The sequence below is a fragment of the Gorilla gorilla genome, chromosome 10 (genome assembly GCF_029281585.2).
Source record: "Gorilla gorilla gorilla isolate KB3781 chromosome 10, NHGRI_mGorGor1-v2.1_pri, whole genome shotgun sequence".
NCBI classification, from domain to species: domain Eukaryota; kingdom Metazoa; phylum Chordata; class Mammalia; order Primates; family Hominidae; genus Gorilla; species Gorilla gorilla.
The window spans coordinates 72,771,121-72,791,928 of record NC_073234.2 but is presented as its reverse complement, the minus strand read 5'-3'; the positions used below and the strand labels follow the sequence as shown (position 1 = coordinate 72,791,928).

The window sequence follows — 20,808 nt, the reverse complement described above, 5'->3', positions numbered from 1 at the left end:
CCAGAAATTTTACTGAGGTATAGTTCTTATATTTTCATGTGCTATATCTTACACCTTACTGGATTCATAGGTATACTTTCACTTATTACTTCCTGCTTTCTAGGTTATGGACACATATGTCATCAATGTAGTTGTCATATGTGATGGTGAGACACTAATGATCTTTGTGAAATATATTGTAGTACAGAGCCAAATAATTTATATAACCCTAAGATGAAATGGTTTACTATTGTACCTGTCATATAAACACAGCTGTTATAGGTGTTCTCTGTGTATTGAGATACAGGGAAAAAGCATTTGCCAGATTAATAGTTGTATACCTGGTCCTAAGAGCTCTAGGTGTACATTTTTAAATGCACATCTACAACAGCAGCTGCATTTGAAATCACTGCCTGATTAGGTCTCTTATAAATCACTTCCTCCAATGTCTACTGCATACTCTGGAGATAACTATATTATGTGTTTAAGGCCCAGTTGGGCTGGATATGAGACAGATTCAGATGGAAACTTCATTCACCATTTGATTCTGATAAGCATCCATTCTGACCAGTAGTACAAGGCGGTCTTCTAGGTCTTCAATTTTAGTCTTGGTTCAGAGTTACTATACAATGATACACAAAAGACCTGATATTTCCCTTTCTCCAGTATAGCTACCTTGATGAGGAAGGCCAGACTGAGGATTTACAGTCTCTATCTGTGATATTATTGAAATAGACGTTTTCAAGGATGGGCAATCTCCTCTTCACTCAAAAAACCCTGGGCATGTGAATTGACTCAGGACTGGACATTGGAGAAGACATTACAAATTTTTGTTGTAGTAACTCATGTCAGACCTTTGTTCATTAAGTCTGGATATTTTTATAATTTTAAGTTGGACTTTTTTGGATGCCTATCAGTTTTGTTCATATGGTTCATCTGATCAAGTACCCAAAGCTGATGTCCCTGCAGGTCAGAGCATTCTGATTACAACTCAACCATGCTAGCAGTAACAGTAACCATTTCCTCCTGCTTCTTATAATTAGGTGTGTCTACTTGAGTTTTGCTACCTCGGCGTCCCATAACATTGAAAGCCACGTAGCTCACCAGCATTCGTAGCCTACAGAAGACAGACACTGTTGTTCACAGACACTGACTTTTACCTTTCGAGGAGCAATGTTACAGAGTAATTGGTGGCCTTGATTATTGCTTGAATTGAGAATTTAGCATCGTAAGACTTCAATTATCTTTTTAAAGCTGTTGTGTGAAATTAGGACCAACTAATTTTGTTTTTGAATTCCTCATGCTCTTCATATTTTTCCATGTCCATAGCCCCTGGATCTGGTAATAGAAGTATCCAAATGTTGGGCCACTGAAAGTCTTGCCTTCAGTGGTCACTTTATTTCAAGTGGCTATAGTTAATAATTTGTTAGTTTGCTGCTGCACACTATGAACTACCAGATTTTACATTTTTTTAAAGAATACCAGCTGAATCTTTACAGCCATCGACCCTTACAGAACCAGGTAACTAAAATCTTTCCGATTTTCCTGAGGTTATATTGTCTTCAACCACTTCTAGAACCAATTTACATATCAACCAGGGTTCTTCTTTTAAATAACAGAAGCTGCTTTCATCTGACTAAGCAGCAGAGGAGTTTATTAAAACGATATTAGGTAAGCAACCAAGTTGCTAGAGGGCTGGAAAACCAAGGTTAAGCTTTCATGAACAATAGCAAAAACTACACTGCAAAACTGGCTGAAGATAAACCACTCTTTGCTGCACATTCCCATCAAGCACTAGGATAAACTATTGCATAGTTCAATCATTTCCATCCCCCAAATTTGGATACTTCTATTATCATCGTCACGAGCAAAATAGATGCTATACAGAGACCTCTAATTCCTCACTTATGAATCAAAGTCTTGCACATTTGACTCTGGTTAGTGGAGCCATAGAAGCAGAGCAGGCTAGATAACTGAGTTTTCTTGGGTTTTATGCAGGGGAATCATACCTCATAAGGCTGGAAATTTTTTAAACATAGGGAGGATATCAAAAATCAGAAAACATTACAAATGGCCACTACATTCTTTAGTAAAGTCTCCCAAGTTGCTATGGTTACTGAAGAAATATTTTTCCAGCTTTTTAGTCTTTTGGCTAATTCTAAAACTGATCCTTTGAAGTTAAACTAGGTGGGTTTCATTCTTTCTAGAACAGAACATTAGCAATTGCTAGGTTCATCATTTTGTAGAAAGTTTGCAGCTTGGCCACCATAATATTCTTTTTCAAGTAATCTGAGATTTTCTACAGTTAATGCCTAAGTTATACAACACTTTTCAAAGGATATGCAATACTTTGGATAGATTAGGTTTTGGGTTCTATGTAGTTGTACTAAACATAGTTCTTAAGGTATATATATATGTATATATGTAGATATAAGGTATATATATACACATATATATAAGGTATATATATACATATATATATATGTATGTAGGATTTTTTGTAAATTTTAGTGATTAAACTTATCATTGTGTTAATCAACAGTGTTTCCCCCTGATTACTCAGGGATATTTCATATATGTTAGTTATAGTACTTTTTTCATAGAATGATGGCCACCAAGTTTACTAAAAAAAGAGCTTAAATTTCTTTCTACTAAATTCATCTAGATGAGATTTCCTTTGTTTCTTGAGTCCTTGGCATCATCTGTTCTCTGTATTTATGTGTCCCTCTAATCAATTAATCTGTTTCTTCTCTCCTTCTCCCCCATTTTCTTGCTATTGAACCTGTTATCCATGGCCTCTGCTATTTTTCAACTCTGATTGTAAGTATAAAACTGAAGAAAATAATGAGAAACTAGACAGCAGAGTACTGTATCAAATTAAGTCACACATGTTAAGCTTGAACAAGGAGAAATTTCCATCTTAACTTTGTAATAAGTACACAGGTTTTTTGGTATCTGTTTTCAGAGGTTCTTATCACATCTTTGATGTTCTGGTTGTTAGAGAAGGTTGTGGCTCAGGACATTATACTACTAAATTGCAAAGTTAGATTCCACCAACCCATTTGAATCTTTTCCAGATGACTTTTTTTCCAATGTGGATGATTTTTATGAACATCTGATTTGAAGTAAAATATTCCAGGATAAGCCATATATCCAGCAGTGTACATTGAGATTGAGTCATAAAATAGTCCCACTATTCTTTTCACTATGGTTTTTTATTAATTTTTGCATGTATAATGTGATTAATACCTTGTACTAGGAGCATATTAATCATATCTTCTTTGCCATTTTACAAAAATTTAAATGTATACTTTTTATTCATCTGTGGGGATATATGACATTTAAAATAACTTTATGGCTTAGTATTTCCTTTGTAGTTTAGAGTACTTATTCGTTTAAGCTTTAGTGTGACTATAATATATTCAACCCTTTGCTTTTGTCCTCAATATTTACTCCATTCCTGTGGTTCACATTTCCCTTTCCTTATGTATCATCTGTTGAAAATGAAAATATCTTGTCTGGGGTAGAGCTTAGCCATGGAACTAAACAAACATGTCCTCTCCTTCTGCTCTTAGTTGGTTTTACAGGTTAAGTTACTTAAGAATCCTGTTAAGAACAACAAGAACAACTTTACATATACCTTTCTGCATCATTATATAATCATAGTTAGTAAAAATCTCTTTCACTTCCTCCACCAGTGTACAGTGTGGTTCATTCATTCCTTTTATATTTATGACTCACACATCAGTAGAGACGTTTTTGAAAATAGCATACATATTCAAACAGTAAAGCCCTTGAATTTAGTGAAAGAAATTAAGCCACTTGAACAGAATTTCCAGTACTCAAAAGGAAACTGTGATGGGCACAGAAAACTGTGAACAAGGCATGTTCTTCTCATGTCAATAGCAGAGTGCAAGAGAGAAAGCCCAAACAGGTAAACATTGCAAGCTTCCGATTATGCCTTATCTGCTGATATCTCCAAAGCAAGTTATATGGTCAAGTCCAAGGTCAAGAAGCAGGGACGTACATTCCATATACCATGAAGCCAAAGCGTGTCACACAGTCAAACTCAACATCAATAGGTGGAAAAGCCTATTTCTCCCACAGAGGTGAGGAAAAAGAATGGCTAAATATTTGATCAATAATTATTTAATCTACCATACCACCCAGTATAAATTAGCTATCTTCTCTCCTACCAACCTTACTTTATAGTATCACTACTCTTATTTTTTCTTCTTAGTGTATAAAACTCTTTGAAATTATGTTCATGTTTTTATCACTCACTATTCATTCAGTGAACAAATACCATCAAATACCTAATATATGCTAGGTAGCACTCTTAAGTGCTAGGGATATATCAGTAAATAAAACAGACAAAAATTCTTGTTAATTATCTTTTTCCCCTACTATAAAATATAAGCTCTAAAACAGAAAAGACCTCATTTGTTTTGTTCACTGCTGTATTCTCAGTATCTAGAATAAGCCTGAAACATAACAGATGTTTAATGAAATGTTGCTTAATGAAGGAATGCCATTAAACATTTATCTAATCTAACTCTGTTTGTTCAAATTCCTTGCTCACTAAGCAGCTTTCTGATTGTGATTTGTTTCTAGCATAGGGGAAGCTTTTATGGTCAGTTTTATGAACTTGAGTTATTTCAAGTCTTCTCTTAAGAAAAAGATCTATGCTTGGTATTTTGATAAATCTGTACCTGCACAGCTGAAAAATCAATTCTTGAATGTAGTAAATTCACAAATGTAAAACCACCCTGAGCCTGAGAAACTTCTGTTGGTTAAGTAGTATACCTTTAATTCCCTTCTAAGCAGATACAGTTATTAACAGTAATGCAAAGAGTTTTCACTTGGAATATATGGCACCTCACTTTTCTCATTATTATTATTATTATTATTATACTTTAAGTTCTGGGGTACATGTGCAGAATGTGCAAGTTTGTTTCATAGGTATACATGTGCCATAGTGGTTTGCTGCACCCATCAACCTGTCATCTATATAAGGTATTTCTCCTAATGCTATCCTTCCCCTATCTCCCACTCCCTTACAGGACCCAATGTATGATGTTCCCCTCCCTGTGTCCATGTGTTCTCATTGTTCAACTCCCGCTTATGAGTGAGAACATGCAGTATTTGGTTTTCTGTTCTTGTGAGAATAATGGTTTCCAGCTTCATCCATGTCCCCGCAAAGGACATGAACTCATCCCTTTTTTATGGCTGCATAGTATTCCATGGTGTATATGTGCCACATTTTCTTTATCCAGTCTATCAATGATGGGCATTTGGGTTGGTTCCAAGTCTTTGCTATTGTGAATAGTGCTGCAGTCAACATATGTGTGCATGTGTCTTTATAGTAGAATGATTTATAATCCTTTGGGTATATGCCCAGTAATGGGATTGCTGGGTCAAATGCTATCTTTAGTTCTAGATTCTTGAGGAATCGCCACACTGTCTTCCACAATGGTTGAACTAATTTATACTACCACCAACAGTGTAAAAGTGTTCCTGTTTCTCCACATCCTCTCCAGCATCTGTCGTTTCCTGACTTTTTAATGATCACCATTCTAACTGGCATGAGATGGTATCTCGTTGTGGTTTTGATTTCCATTTCTCTAATGGCCAGTGATGATGAGCTTTTTTCCATATATTTGTTGACTACATAAATGTCTTCTTTTGAGAAGTGTCTGTTCGTATCCTTCGCCCACTTTTTGATGGGGTTTTTTTTTCTTGTAAATTTGTTTAAGTTCTTTGTAGATTCTGGATATTAGCCCTTTGTCAGATGGATAGATTGCAAAAATTTTCTCCCATTCTGTAGGTTGCCTGTTCATTCTGATGATAGTTTCTTTGCTGTGCAGAAGCTCTTTAGTTTAATTAAATCCCATTTGTGAATTTTTGCTTTTGTTGCCATTGCTTTTAGTGTTTTAGTCATGAAGTCTTTGTCCATGCCTATGTCCTGAATGGTATTGCCTAGGTTTTCTTCTAGGGGCACCTCATTTTTCATTGAGGATCCTGCTTACTTTAGATACATCATCTTCTTCGCTTCAAGGCTTCTGCCAAAAATAAATAGTTTAATGATAAGATATGAGTCATTTCTCACTAGGTTCATACATAGCACCACAGAAGGTATTGGCAAATAGCTAAATACATAGATACCGTTACCAAGTTTTGAGTCTAATGAAAATTTATCTACCTATTAACTTTGGTCAGTTTAGCTATTTCAAGAACTGTGTCTTAGAGTATGTATTTACTGTATAAAACCAAGTAAAAACTTAAAAGATTCTCAGAATATATCTATTCCATAGATATTTGAACTGCATTATCAACAGTCAGCACTTGGAATGTTCCCTGCCCTCCCCCTGTTATCTCTGAAGCCATAATTTTATTTTTATACTCCATCTGTTAGAGTCTGATAAGTGTATGATCTGGCAAATCTTTCATTTCAAATGAAACAAGTCATAGAAATTCTCATATATACTTCAGGTTCTTTAATTTTTTTAAATGTGTAAGGCTATTAGATGCCCTTTATATAGTCATTCAAGAGTTACCACCATTTGCTGAAGAATACACTATTATTTAATTATAGTGGTTCATAGTAAAATACAAGTGATTATAAATTGTTTTATACAAATGGTGATGTAGCACCAATTCTATAAGAAGCACTCTAGTCATCAGCAAACAGGGACAATTTGATTTCCTCTTTTCGTAATTGAATACCCTTTATTTCCTTCTCCTGTCTAATTGCCCTGGCCAGAACTTCCAACACTGTGTTGAACAGGAGTGGTGAGAGAGGGCATCCCTGTCTTGTGCCAGTTTTCAAAGGGAATGCTTCCAGTTTTTGCCCATTCAGTATGATATTGGCTGTGGGTTTGTCATAGATAGCTCTTATTATTTTGAGATACGTCCCATCAATACCTAATTTATTGAGAGTTTTTAGCATGAAGGGTTGTTGAATTTTGTCAAAGGCCTTTACTGCATCTATTGAGATAATCATGTGGTTTTTGTCTTTGGTTCTGTTTATATGCTGGATTACATTTATTGATTTGTGTATATTGAACCAGCCTTGCATCCCAGGGATGAAGCCCATTTGATCATGGTGGATAAGCTTTATGATGTGCTGCTGGATTCAGTTTGCCAGTATTTTATTGAGGATTTTTGCATCAATGTTCATCAAGGATATTGGTCTAAAATTCTCTTTTTTGGTTGTGTCTCTGCCCGGCTTTGGTATCAGGACGATGCTGGCCTCATAAAATGAGTTAGGGAGGATTCCCTCTTTTTCTATTGATTGGAATAGTTTCAGAAGGAATGGTACCAGTTCCTCCTTGTACCTCTGGTAGAATTCGGCTGTGAATCCATCTGGTCCTGGACTCTTTTTGGTTGGTAAGCTATTGATTATTGCCACAATTTCAGATCCTGTTATTGGTCTATTCAGAGATTCAACTTCTTCCTGGTTTAGTCTTGGGAGGGTGTATGTGTCGAGGAATTTATCCATTTCTTTTAGATTTTCTAGTTTATTTGCGTAGAGGTGTTTGTAGTATTCTCTGATGGTAGTTTGTATTTCTGTGGGATCGGTGGTGATATCCCCTTTATCATTTTTGATTGCATCTATTTGATTCTTCTCTCTTTTCTTCTTTATTAGTCTTGCTAGCAGTCTATCAATTCTGTTGATCCTTTCAAAAAACCAGCTCATGATTATATATCTAGAAAACACCATTGTCTCAGCCCAAAATCTCCTTAAGCTGATAAGCAACTTCAGCAAAGTCTCAGGATACAAAATCAATGTACAAAAATCACAAGCATTCTTATACACCAATAACAGACAAGCAGAGAGCCAAATCATGAGTGAACTCCCATTCACAATTGCTTCAAAGAGAATAAAATACCTAGGAATCCAACTTACAAGGGACGTGAAGGACCTCTTCAAGGAGAACTACAAACCACTGCTCAACGAAATAAAAGAGGATACAAACAAATGGAACAACATTCCATGCTCATGGGTAGGAAGAATCAATATCGTGAAAATGGCCATACTGCCCAAGGTAATTTATAGATTCAATGCCATCCCCATCAAGCTACCAATGACTTTCTTCACAGAATTGGAAAAAACTACTTTAAAGTTCATATGGAACCAAAAAAGAGCCCACATCGCCAAGTCAATCCTAAGCCAAAAGAACGAAGCTGGAAGCATCATGCTACCTGACTTCAAACTATACTACAAGGCTACAATAACCAAAACAGCATGGTACTGGTACCAAAACAGAGGTATAGATCAATGGAACAGAACAGAGCCCTCAGAAATAACGCCGCATATCTACAACTATCTGATCTTTGACAAACCTGAGAAAAACAAGCAATGGGGAAAGGATTCCCTATTTAATAAATGGTGCTGGGAAAACTGGCTAGCCATATGTAGAAAGCTGAAACTGGATCCCTTCCTTACACCTTATACAAAAATTAATTCAAGATGGATTAAAGACTTAAACGTTAGACCTAAAACCATAAAAACCCTAGAAGAAAACCTAGGCAATACCATTCAGGACATAGGCATGGGCAAGGACTTCATGTCTAAAATACCAAAAGCAATGGCAACATAAGCCAAAATTGACAGATGAGATCTAATTCAACTAAAGAGCTTCTGCACAGCAAAAGAAACTACCATCAGAGTGAACAGGCAACCTATAAAATGGGAGAAAATTTTCACAACCTAGTTATCTGACAAAGGGCTAATATCCAGAATCTACAATGAACTCCAACAAATTTACAAGAAAAAAACAAACAACCCCATCAAAAAGTGGGCGAAGGACATGAACAGACACTTCTCAAAGGAAGACATTTATGCAGCCAAAAAACACATGAAAAAATGCTCACCATCACTGGCCATCAGAGAAATGCAAATCAAAACCACAATGAGATACCATCTCACACCAGTTAGAGTGGCAATCATTAAAAAGTCAGGAAACAACAGGTGCTGGAGAGGATGTGGAGAAATAGGAACACTTTTACACTGTTGGTGGGACTGTAAACTAGTTCAACCATTGTGGAAGTCAGTGTGGCGATTCCTCAGGGATCTAGAACTGGAAATACCATTTGACCCAGCAATCCCATTACTGGGTATATACCCAAAGGACTATAAATCATACTGCTATAAAGACACATGCACACGTATGTTTATTGCAGCACTATTCACAATAGCAAAGACTTGGAACCAACCCAAATGTCCAACAATCATAGACTGGAATAAGAAAATGTGGCACATATACACCATGGAATACTATGCAGCCATAAAAAATGATGAGTTCATGTCCTTTGTAGGGACATGGATGAAATTGGAAATCCTCATTCTCAGTAAACTATCACAAGGACAAAAAACCAAACACCGCATGTTCTCACTCATAGGTGGGAATTGAACAATGAGAACACATGGACACAGGAAGAGAAACATCACACTCTGGGGACTGTTGTGGGGTGGGGGAAGGGGGGAGGGATAGCATTCGGAGATATACCTAATACTAAATGACGAGTTAATGGGTGCAGCTCACCAGCATGGCACATGTATACATATGTAACTAACCTGCACATTGTGCACATGTACCCTAAAACTTAAACTATAATAATAATAAAATACGTTAATTTAAAAAAAGACTCCATCTCCAAAAAAAGAGAAGTATATTCAAAAGAATCATATTAAATTTGTAATTACAGTTTAAATGGAAGGGAATTTAATGAAGTTTGTAATAAATCTTTGAATATTAAAAATTTCAAAAAAAAAGCACTCTAGTAAGAAGAAAGTTTTTGTACAATCCTATACCAAGAAAATGTTTCCCAATACTTTTATTGACAAGAGTTTTGAGTTCTGTTGCACAGATTTTATTTATTCTATTCATTCATTAACAAATATTTATTGAATGTTTATATACTGGCTATATACCAGGACCCTGAAATGGGAATTAGCCAAGCTCTAATGGATCAGAGAACACTTCCCAGCATAGTAATTTCTAATCTAAAATTTTAAAAATGACTTCTGTCTCCACTTCCCTCATATCCAATACATAGTGAAATCTGTCTTCAATATATATATTCAGAATCTGATATATATTGCCATGAACTCTTATCAACTCTTGCTGTCACCACTGTCCAAGCTATTATGTATTGCCTGATTTCTACAAGAGCCTCCTAACTGGTATCCTTACTTCTACTCTTACACTCCAAAGTCTACATGGCTCCTTATGTTTGCTTCTTTCTTTCACAAGCTACGTATGTAGGCATGCTTATGTCACTTAAAATATTCTTACACATCTGTTTCACTTATGTTATAGACCAAGAAAAAAATGCCGTGTCTGGCAGCTAACTGACTTAAGTGAAGTTTAGTAGAACAGTTTCTCTGTAGTTATAAATTTACCTGTAGAAATTCTTTTGGAGTTGTCATTTCAGTTTTAGAAACTTGCAACAAAAATGACAGATCAGTAGTGGTACTTACAGAAAAACCTAAACTATACACTTCAAACTCTAAAAGATATTTCCAATAGTACTGAAAATAACAATGGTTACCCATTGTAGTATCTGCAGAATGAACTAATTTTCACCTTATGTTTTTTAATAAATAGTTTGCCAAAATATTTGGCGGAATTATTCAGCAAGGACCAGAAAATCTTTGCCCTTCTTTTTAGTTTTTCCAAATTTCCCTGCTCAAAGAATCATTACTATTTGCCTTTTTTCTAATTTGGGATGCGGGAAAACTAATGGAACGTTGAATTTTGTATATGAGGTGATGGGAAAGAGAAGATTTTTGTACCCTGCACTGAAATCCCATCTTACTGGCTTCTTCTTATTGCTACCTACCGGAGAGAGGCATAATATTCCATGTCCTTGAAAGAGTTATTCTGCGAATCGAATGCTACAGTAACTCAGAATTGAGTTTCGTCTACGGCCATACCACCCTGAATGCTCCCGATCTCGTCTGATCTCAGAAGCTAAGGAGGGTCGGGCCTGGTTAGTACTTGGATGGGAGAGAATTGAGTTTCATCTTTCCACATTAAAAAATGAAGTTAAAGCATCTGTAAAGCAAAACCCAAAGTGATTATTCATTTCTTTCCTTGTTTAAGAAACATGCAGTTACTACTGCTGCACTCCTCTCCTAATGATCCTGATGCCAGGAATTGCAGATTCAGATTTACCACACAGAGTCTTGAACCACAGCTATACCCCAAAGAGCAACCACATCCAAGACACAGAAGTGAAGCCAAAAATAATGAAAGCTTCTGTATCTGAAAAGATTCTTATTTAAGATCTCAGGTGAGCCTATAGAATTGTGGACTCAGGCAATCAAACATCAGTCAGACATTCAGTTTCTTTTCATTTGCCTTGTATTTCTTGAAGTCCTACCAAGAAGTGCTCCAACGGAGAGCAAACAGAGATGACTGCTTAAACAGCACCTTTGCGCCACAGGAAAATTTCCTTTAGGTAAACAGTGTTTCAATTCCTATGTAGATTTAACTGTATGTGGATGTGTATTAGGGCTAAAATCAAAAAGCAAATTAATGATTACACATATTTCTGGAAGCAGAGACAAATTACTAAGTCTTATTTCTATTTACTTTAGTTAAACAGTTTAAATGTTTGATGTGAATGTGATACATAGCTACTCTGTATCTATAGGGTCCTTTAATTGCAAGCAATAGAAACTGAATCAGACTAACTTTAGGAAAAGGGAATTTGTTGAAAGGTTATCAGAGGCATGATAGGAAGCTGTATACCAGACTTGGTAATGGGTAAAGAAGCAAGACATCTTTGGAAACTCAGAGGCAGCAGCAGCCTTAACAGTGCTCTCATAATGAAAAATAAACTGGCCAGGGCACCATTACTAGGAATGAACAAAACTAACCATTCTTTCATCTTTGTTTCTCCACTGACTATGTAAATTCCAAGGAGGAAGTATCTAATTGAACTAGTTTAGGTCACATGCTTGCCTCTTTGCTAGTGAAAGGCAGGATTCCTAGTTACAGTCCAGTGAGTAAATTAATTCCCCAATGGAATTCAAATTGTCATTAGGAAGGAGAAATAAATGCTGGAAGCTAAAAAGCAACAAATGTTTAACACAGCCACTATTTATTCATTGTGTGTGGTTTACCAGTCACTGTGATTCATGTGCATTATCTCATTTAATGCTTATAACAGGGCTAGTAGTTCAGATCCTGTTATAATCCTCATTTTACAGGTAAGAAAACTAAAGCTTTGAGAAAGGTTAGATAGCTTGTGCAAGGTCACACCACTAGAAAGTGGCAGAATCAGAACTTCAGAGAGAACACTCATAAAAGCCATACTTCTCTTGACAGAGCTGTGTATTAGCATTGATGATAATATTTACTGAATCTGTCCTTCAGGGTTAAAAAAAAAAGACAAAACCAAAACGATAAAAAACATGGTATGTAGATAGATCAAATCTACCAGTAGTCACATAAAACGTAGACATTCTTTATGGGAATCAAGCTTTGGGAATAAAAGTTGTATAAATGCAGAATTCATATATGTGCAGATAATTTTTCTCTGATGCAAATTCATGATTTAATTTCTTAATACAGTGAATGATTTGAATATCTTAGTGAAGCACAGTCTTGAGCCTGCAAATCAAGCTTTATAAATAGGCTTGTATCTTTCTTGGTTTATAGAGAAGAGATTAAGGGGGTAAAAAACTTCCAGTGTTCTCCAGTTACATAGTTATTGCCATCTGGAGATGCTAAACAATCTTAGTAATCCCAAGAATGAAATGAGATAATGAGCATAATGTGGCTGCTAAACTCTAAACCACACTTTTGTAACCTTGGCATAATTGACATTTTGGACCAGATAATTCTTTGTTGTGGGGGCGCTACAGTCACTGTCCCATCTGTAGCAGCATTTGGTGGCCACCACCCAATAGATGCCAGTAGTAGCCACCCCCTAGTTGTTACAATCAAAACAGCTGACTTCAAAATCACTGCCAGTTTTCTCAATGACATTCTTCTAATCACTAAAGTAAGTATTCTGTTATAAAGATATTTGTCCAAGGGATTTATACAAACTATTCTGAATATTTGTCAGTTGTCTTTTCTTCCTTCCCTCCCTACCCTTGCCATTTTTCTAAATTCATCTTTGGAGAAAACACTTTACCATTGAACAGGATGTTCTTCCTAATTCCTTCCAGCTCTAGGAGTTAATGTCTTTTACTGTGCTATATCCAGATTTAATAATCAGCTGATACTAGATACTAGTACAGTCTTACCAGTTTGTCTTAGGTCAGATGCCTTCAAAAAGGGCTCTGTGATAGAGATTCATGTGCAGAAAATTCATTAGGGAATGCCCTGAGGTTCAGCACCTATCGGGGAGGAGGAAGTGTAGGATCAGGCAAAATATAGTTGCACAAGGGCTTCAGCTGATCCCTTAAGGAGCCCTGGAGCTGGGATGGCCCTTCTTGGTTGAATCACCTTGGGGAAAGGGGACTGATCTTTTGTACCCATACACTGACCGTTGATTGGTTGGGGGAGGCTCTCAGGAAGAGGGCGTGACTTTGGCCAAGGTAGCGGTTGTTGGAGAGGGACTCAACTGAGTACCACAAACCACTACTTCCAGCAGCTGGAGAAATTAGTACCTTAGTCCTGAAGGCAGGCTCTGAGTAGTGCACCACAGGCCATGTTTTGTACACTCAGATCCACTTCCTCTATATAATAAGTTCTTGTAACAGCTCCTCTATGATCCTGTTAGTTTCTCTGGTCTTTTCTGGGGAGACTTAAAAGAGAAAAGTTAGTGGGAAAAGCTGTAACTCCTGCTACAGCTGTTCTCAGGAGCCAACTGATTCTCATCTCCCTTCTCTGTTCTTTTTTCTGGACTCCTCTTATGCTTGGTTGAACTCTTGTTCTAGGGGTTTACCTGATGGGATAGCACAGACCTGTATCCATGGGACCTATAAGGCCCTGGGTGCCGTATTACGGCTATGACTGCTGTGCTTGTCTATTTACAGTCAAAATTAGGCAAGGGAGTTCCAAGAGATACCCTACTGGATCACTTGGATGCCAATCATAATTTTACTTTATCCCATTGTGTAACAGCCCTACCTCCTTTTATTGATCAGGATCAATTACCTTTGCTTTATTTCCCTGTATAGAGTTCTTGACATGTGGAGCCTGAAGTGACCAGGTGACAGTAATAGCTAAAAGTGTAATGAAACTCATTCTACTGTTTCCTCTCGTGGAAGCATTCCCCCTCCAGGAGTCAGTACCTCTAAAGCCCAGAGTTTGCAAGAGTGAGAAGCACGTATTGTCTGAGTCAGTTATTAAGAATGGCGATAAGTAAGTAGGGCCACTCTTATTTCTACCCCTCAGTTCCTGAACTCATAAATTCTACTTCTGGGAAACATAGGAAACATAGCTCTATTTAATGGTTATTGATATACAGTGTATTCTGTGACCTAGAGAGTGGATTACAGGATATGATCTCCAAGGTGAAGTCTTAGCTGTGCCTTCAATAGGCCATTCCATCATTCTGTTAGGCCAGTAACTTCTAGTTGTATAGTCTGTGATAAGACTTCTATCTGCCATAGCAGTTATGGCATTTCTATTTCACGTAATGTGGACTGCTTTTTGTATGCTTCCAAGAACCACCGTAGTTGTGTCTTAGCATCCTCTCATGTAGTCTTTCTGGGGTGCTAAATCCTATGAGAGAATGTTCCCATATCAATAATCTCTCCATTATGCAAACAAAGGTTCTGTCTCCTCTTGATCTAGCACTCTTTCATACGTAGTCTCCTGCCTCCTGTGGATACATGTTGGCTAGGTCCTACAGTTCATTTGATATATAGTGCCTTTCTAAGCTGGATTATGATGCAACTTGATTCATGGCATTGGTCTGGGATCCAAATGAGGAGGTGCAAGGTAGATCTTGGTGGCAGGATAGGGGTGGTAGTAGTGGAATTGCATGTGTCATCATGAAAGACTGAGTATTATTTATTATCTTTAAACAAAAGGGAAATGCTAGTCTCTAGGTAGGAGTATAATACACATCAACAGTTTAATAGAGCTTACTTCTGGATGAAAACATGAGTGACTTAAAGGGTTTTATTTATATCATTTTTAAAAGTTATCTTTAAAAATAATTCTCTGTAATCATTGTATAATTAAATATACATTGTATTTAAAGAGCCATATATAGGCTGCACACTGTATTAAAAGATATGTGTGATAGCCAGCTAGGTACTATTCAAATGAAAATATTTGTATTGCTCTTCAGCGCTGATGATTATGGGAACAAGAGAGTGGGGAGAAGAAGGAAACATAAAATTTCTATTTATTACAAGTGGGTATTAATATAGTAGACTCATGTGTCAAGACTATTTCTAGTCCAAAATGTTTGGTAAGGGAATATTATTTTCCCATAGATATGAAATCCATATCTCTTGATCCAAGAACTCACCTCCTATTTCTGAACTGGTAATAGTTTTGCATGCTCTAGTAATGCATCAGTTATCATCCTTGAACTCTTCTTTCTTGAGAGTATGATTATCAGGCAAGTAGGGGTACCCGTGTAGAAGGGAGTAGAGACACCAAGGGCTGAATCTTGAAATTGCAAAGGATGGAGAAGCTGGTTTTTGATAATAAATTGAAATAAAAGAGTTTCCCTGAAAGTCTTTCATGCTTCTTACCTAACATGAAATTATTTTCAAATAATTAGACTTTGAAAAATAGTTGGTATATTAGGATTCTCCAGAGAGACAGAGTCAATAGGGCGTGTGTGTGTGTGTGTGTGTGTGTGTGTGTGTGTGTGTGTGTAGAAAGAGATTTATCATAAAGGACTGGCTGTCATGATTCTGGAGGCTGAGAAGTCCTAAGATCTGTAGTCAATAAGCTGGAAACCCAGGAGAGCTGATAAGTGGTTCCAAAGGCCTGAGAAGCAGGAGAACTGATGGTGTAAGTTCCAGACTAAAAGCTGGAAGATTGAAATCAAATAAGGGCTTGTGTTTTAGTTTCATTCCTAAGACCAGAAAAGATCAGTGTCAGACAGGAGTTCCTTCGTACTCAGTCTTTTTGTTTTAGTCAGGTCTTCGATCAATTAGATGAGGCTACCACATTAGGGCAGGCAGTCTGCTTTACTCAGTCTACTGATGTAAATGTTAATCTCATTTATAAACACCCTTACAGACACGCCCAGAATAATCTTTAGCCAAATATCAGTATCTCAGTTTAGTAGATACATAAAATTAACCACCGCAGATAATGATTTTTTGCATAAATTCATTTATCATGTATTTATTGAACCTCTGTCTTGTATTTAATCTTTTGAATAATATAAAGAGCTATGAGATAATTTTTTTAGCTTGAGGAACATAACATCCAAATTCCTCTCTTAAGAATAGTTTTGGACATGGGCTGGGAAGAAAGTCTTAGCATGTTCAAAACAGAATTCTTGATTTCCACCACCCATCACCTGCCACATTTGCTCCTTCACAAGACTTTCTTTTCTCAATAAATGGCACCAGCTGCACAAACCAAAATCCTAGAAGTTATCCTTTCTTCAAAGCTCACATAAAGTCTTCTGAAAAGGTCGACATGTGTACTTCATAATAATTCTAAGTTCATCAGCTTACCACCTTTCTTCACTGTATCCCCTGTAGCCCAAGCCACTATGAACTTTCACCAGGTCAAATCTGTCTTCAGAATATCTCTCAACTATGTCACTTATCACCATCTCCACTACTGTGTCACAAGACCAAGCCACCATTATCTTTACTAGGACTACTCGCTTTCACTCTTTCACCCACTGCCACCCTACTACAGTACATTTTCCATACAGCAGCTAAATTCCCAGAGCATAAATCAGATCACTGCATTCCCATACATGAAATCTTCCAAAGGTTTTCCAAATGTCACCTCTTCAGAAAAGCCATTTATGGCCAATTTAGGTCAAAATAACTGCATATTATCCTCCCTGCACCTGGCATGTTGTACCACCAATGCATTATTTTTTTTCCTAGCACTTATCAGTAACTGTAATTATCCTATTTACTATTTCAAATGGTGGTCGTCTGTTTTCCCCTCAAGAAGAATGAGGGGCCTTGAAAGAGCCATGTGGTCCCAGTGTAAGCAAAGGTGCCTGATAGTTTGTAGGCACTCATGAAATATTTGCCGATTGAATGAGAATGGAGGTCACAACAAGGATTCCTCTTGCCAAAATACTTGTTCTTTTCAGCAGAGTCTGAGGAAAAGCTGTACTTGTTTTGTACTTTGTTTTATGAAGGAGCTTCTGCACTGTGTCTGCGCACTCATATTTCAATTTTGTGTTGGAAAAAAAATGATGTGGTCCTTTGCTGTCATTTTATGCGGCTGGCAGGCTTCTGTTTCCACCATAACCAGGAGCTTTGCTTGTTGCTGGCAGATGAGCATGATTATCAGCCATGAGAAAATAATAAAAGGCTCTCAGTTCTAGGATACTGTAGGACTTTTCATGTTTTCAATGAAGTAAATTAACTCTGTTCTTTCATTTTATGGAAATGGCTCTGAATCTCATTAAAAACACATGTATATGACTAGATGGATTTTGGGACTTACCATCTTGTGTTCATCTTATTTTTAAAAAATCTCATTTTTAAAATTCCAACCACTTTTGCCTACTCGGAACACTCATATTTGGGTTTCTATGGTGCATTCCTCTGCGAATAGGTTCTTTTTTCCAGTGTATTTTCCTACCTTGTGTACAAATGTCTTTTTTGTATTTGCAAGGGAAAAAGTACCATTCCAAGCACCAAAGTTTATGCTGCTCCATCAATATTACTTTTTCATCAGTTTTTTTTCCCCTTCTCCCAAGGGAAAAACACCTTAAATCAGCATGAAGAATATTCTCTGTAGCTCATGTGGAGTCTGATTTAGGAGAGAAATAAGTGCATTCCAATTTTCCTGTTTTCTATATTTTCTTTTTCAATGCCATTGACTCTTTCAAGCAAGGCATATTTACTAAGGCCAGCTATTTATCTAGCACAGTAAGACGTATTGTGGGATAAAGCAGGGGTCAGCAAAACATGGCGAATGGGTCAAATCCAGTTTGCCCGGTGTTTTCTTAAATAAAGTTCTATTGAAACACAGCTTCACCCATTTATTTATGTATTATTTATGGCTGCTTTTACATGCAGCAACAGCAGAGTTGAGTAGTTGTGATGGTGACCATATGGCCTACTAAGCCTGAAATATTTTCTATCTCTTCCTCTATAAAAGTTTGCCAGCCCCTGGTGTATAAAGCATGACCTCCATTCTGATAGGGTTTATGAACTAATTGGGTTGCTTGTTAAAACATGAAGCAATTACTGAATCAATAAATGCCAAGTTGTATGGTACGGAAGGGATTAGATGCCACAGAATGGTTATTGGTTAGGAAATAAATCTCATTTATAGAGAACTGATTAGTTAAGTATGTCAAAATGCAGAAAAGGTCCTTATATTATATGGCCTTTCCTCCCTCATGCTGTACTTCTTTAAGTCTCAGCTATGCTGTAAAATTAAAAGATATTCAAAACTGTTAGCAAAGCTTTTCCTAGATGTAAATCTTCCAGGACTCCCTCAAAGGTATGCTTGGCAGAAACAGGACAGGATTAAGATTGCTAAATTGTTCAGAACCCTGCCTGGCAAGTCATAGATCCTCAGCTATTGCTTGAATAAACAAAAGAACATGCAAACTATAAAAGAAGGGAAATCCGATGCAGCTACATCATAATAATAGCTAATGTTATTGAGTATTCATAATATTGCTGGTATTTCTCAGCAGGAAATATCCTGATTCTTTAAAGAGTAAGTGGTAGTGGGCATGTAAACTGCTTAGCTCAGTGCCTAACACATGGCACATTATAAGTGTTCAATAAAAGTTTTTACTGTCATTTTTTTAGAGGGAATTGTATACAAGTTGAGAATCCCCAATCTGAAAATTTGAAGTCCAGAATGCTTTAAGTAAAAACTTTTTGAGCACTAACATATGTTGCTCAAAGAGAATACTCATGGGGATATTTTGCATTTAGGATTTTTGGATTTGGGATCCTCAGCTGGTAGTTATAATGCAAATATTCCAAAATCAAAAAAATCCAAAATTGGAAACACTTCTGGTCCCAAGAGGGATTCTCAACCTGTGTTCTCTTTCAGAGAGAGTGCTAATTGTACTCATATGCATGAAAGTAAGAAAAGCAGATAAACTGACCCTTAATTGTATCACTCTCTTGATTAAGCATTAAGAAAACATTTGTATTTGATTTTCTAATCCTGCATTAGTTTGTTAAAGATAAGGCTTCCAGCTCCATTCATGTTCCTCCAAAGAGCATGATCGTGTTCTTCTTATGTCTACATAGTATTCCAGGGTGTATATGTACCACATTTTCTTTATCCAGTCTGTCATTGATGGGCATTTAGGTTGACTCCATGTCTTTGCTATTGTGAATAGCACAGCAGTGGACATATGCATGCATGTGTCTTTATGATAGAATGATTCATTTTCCTTTGAGTGTATACCTAGCAATGGGATTTCTGGGTTAAATGGTAGTTCTGTTTTTAGCTCTTTGAGGAATTGCCCACTTCTTTCCACAATGGTTGAACTAACTTACACTGCCATCAGCAGTGTATAAGCATTCCCTTTTCTCCTCAACCTTGCTAGCATCTGTAATTTTTTGACTTTTTAATAATAGCTGTTATGACTGGTGTGAGACAGTATCTCATTGTGGTTTTGATTTGCATTTCTCTAATGATCAGTAATACTGGGCTTTTCTTCATACGTCTGTTGGCCACATGTATGTCTTCTTTTGAAAAGTGTCTGTTAATGTTCTTTGCACATTTTTAATGGAGTTGTTTTTCTCTTGTAAATTTGTTTAAATTTCTTATGGATGCTAGATATTAGACCTTTGTCAGATGCATAGTTTGTGAAAATTTTCTTTCATTCTGTAGGTTGTCTGTTTACTGGTAGTTTCTTTTGCCGTGCAGAACCTCTTTAGTTTTTTTTTTGTTTGTTTTTTGTTTTGTTTTAGTTTAATTTAATCCCATTTGTCAATTTTTGCTTTGGTTGTAATTGCTTTTGGTGACTTCGTCATGAAATCTTTGTCCATTCGTATGTCCAGAATGGTATTGCCTAGGTTATCTTCCAGGGTTTTTAAAGTTTTGAGTTTTACATTTAAGTCTTTAATGCATCTCGAGTTGATTTTTGTATATGGCATAAGGAAGGGGTCCAGTTTCAATCTTCTCCATATGACTAGCCAGTTATCCTAGCACCATTTATCAAATAGGGAGTTCTTTCCCCATTGCTTGTTTTTGTCAGCTTTGCCAAAGATCAGGTGGTTGTAGGTGTGAGCCTTTATTTCTGGGCTCTCTATTCTGTTTCTTTGGAACAACAGATGCTGTGACCTACTAGAGGGTAGAGGGTGGGAAGAGGGAGAGGATCAGGAAAAATGACTAATGGATACTAGGTTTAATACCTGTGTGACGAAATACTCTGTACAGCAAACCCCCATGACAAAAGTTTACCTATGTAACAAATATGCACATGGACCCCTCAACTTTTTTAAAAAAAGAAAGTGGTGAAAATGGAGGGTCTAATTTACAGTCTGTATACAGGTCAAATACTCCACCCAAACTCCTTTCTTCCCCACCCCCAAGAAAAAAAGAAATCATTGGTGTTTTTTTCCCCCAACTGTACCACCACTACTCCAGATCTCAAAACCAGTGGTTTCTAAGATTGCTGTTTTCTTATTTCTTATGGGGGACTTCGGCGGGGAAAAATTTTTGAAAGGCTAAAAATGACTGGAGAAGAGGACTTTTTTCCCCATTAGCT

General features: G+C 36.8%; 1 protein-coding gene across 5 annotated transcripts in view; it reads left to right on the top strand.

Moving 5' to 3' along the window:
- The window catches only part of CCDC91 (coiled-coil domain containing 91), a 363,679-nt gene that overhangs the window by 308,019 nt on the left and 34,852 nt on the right, over positions 1-20,808 (top strand). The window lies entirely within an intron of this gene.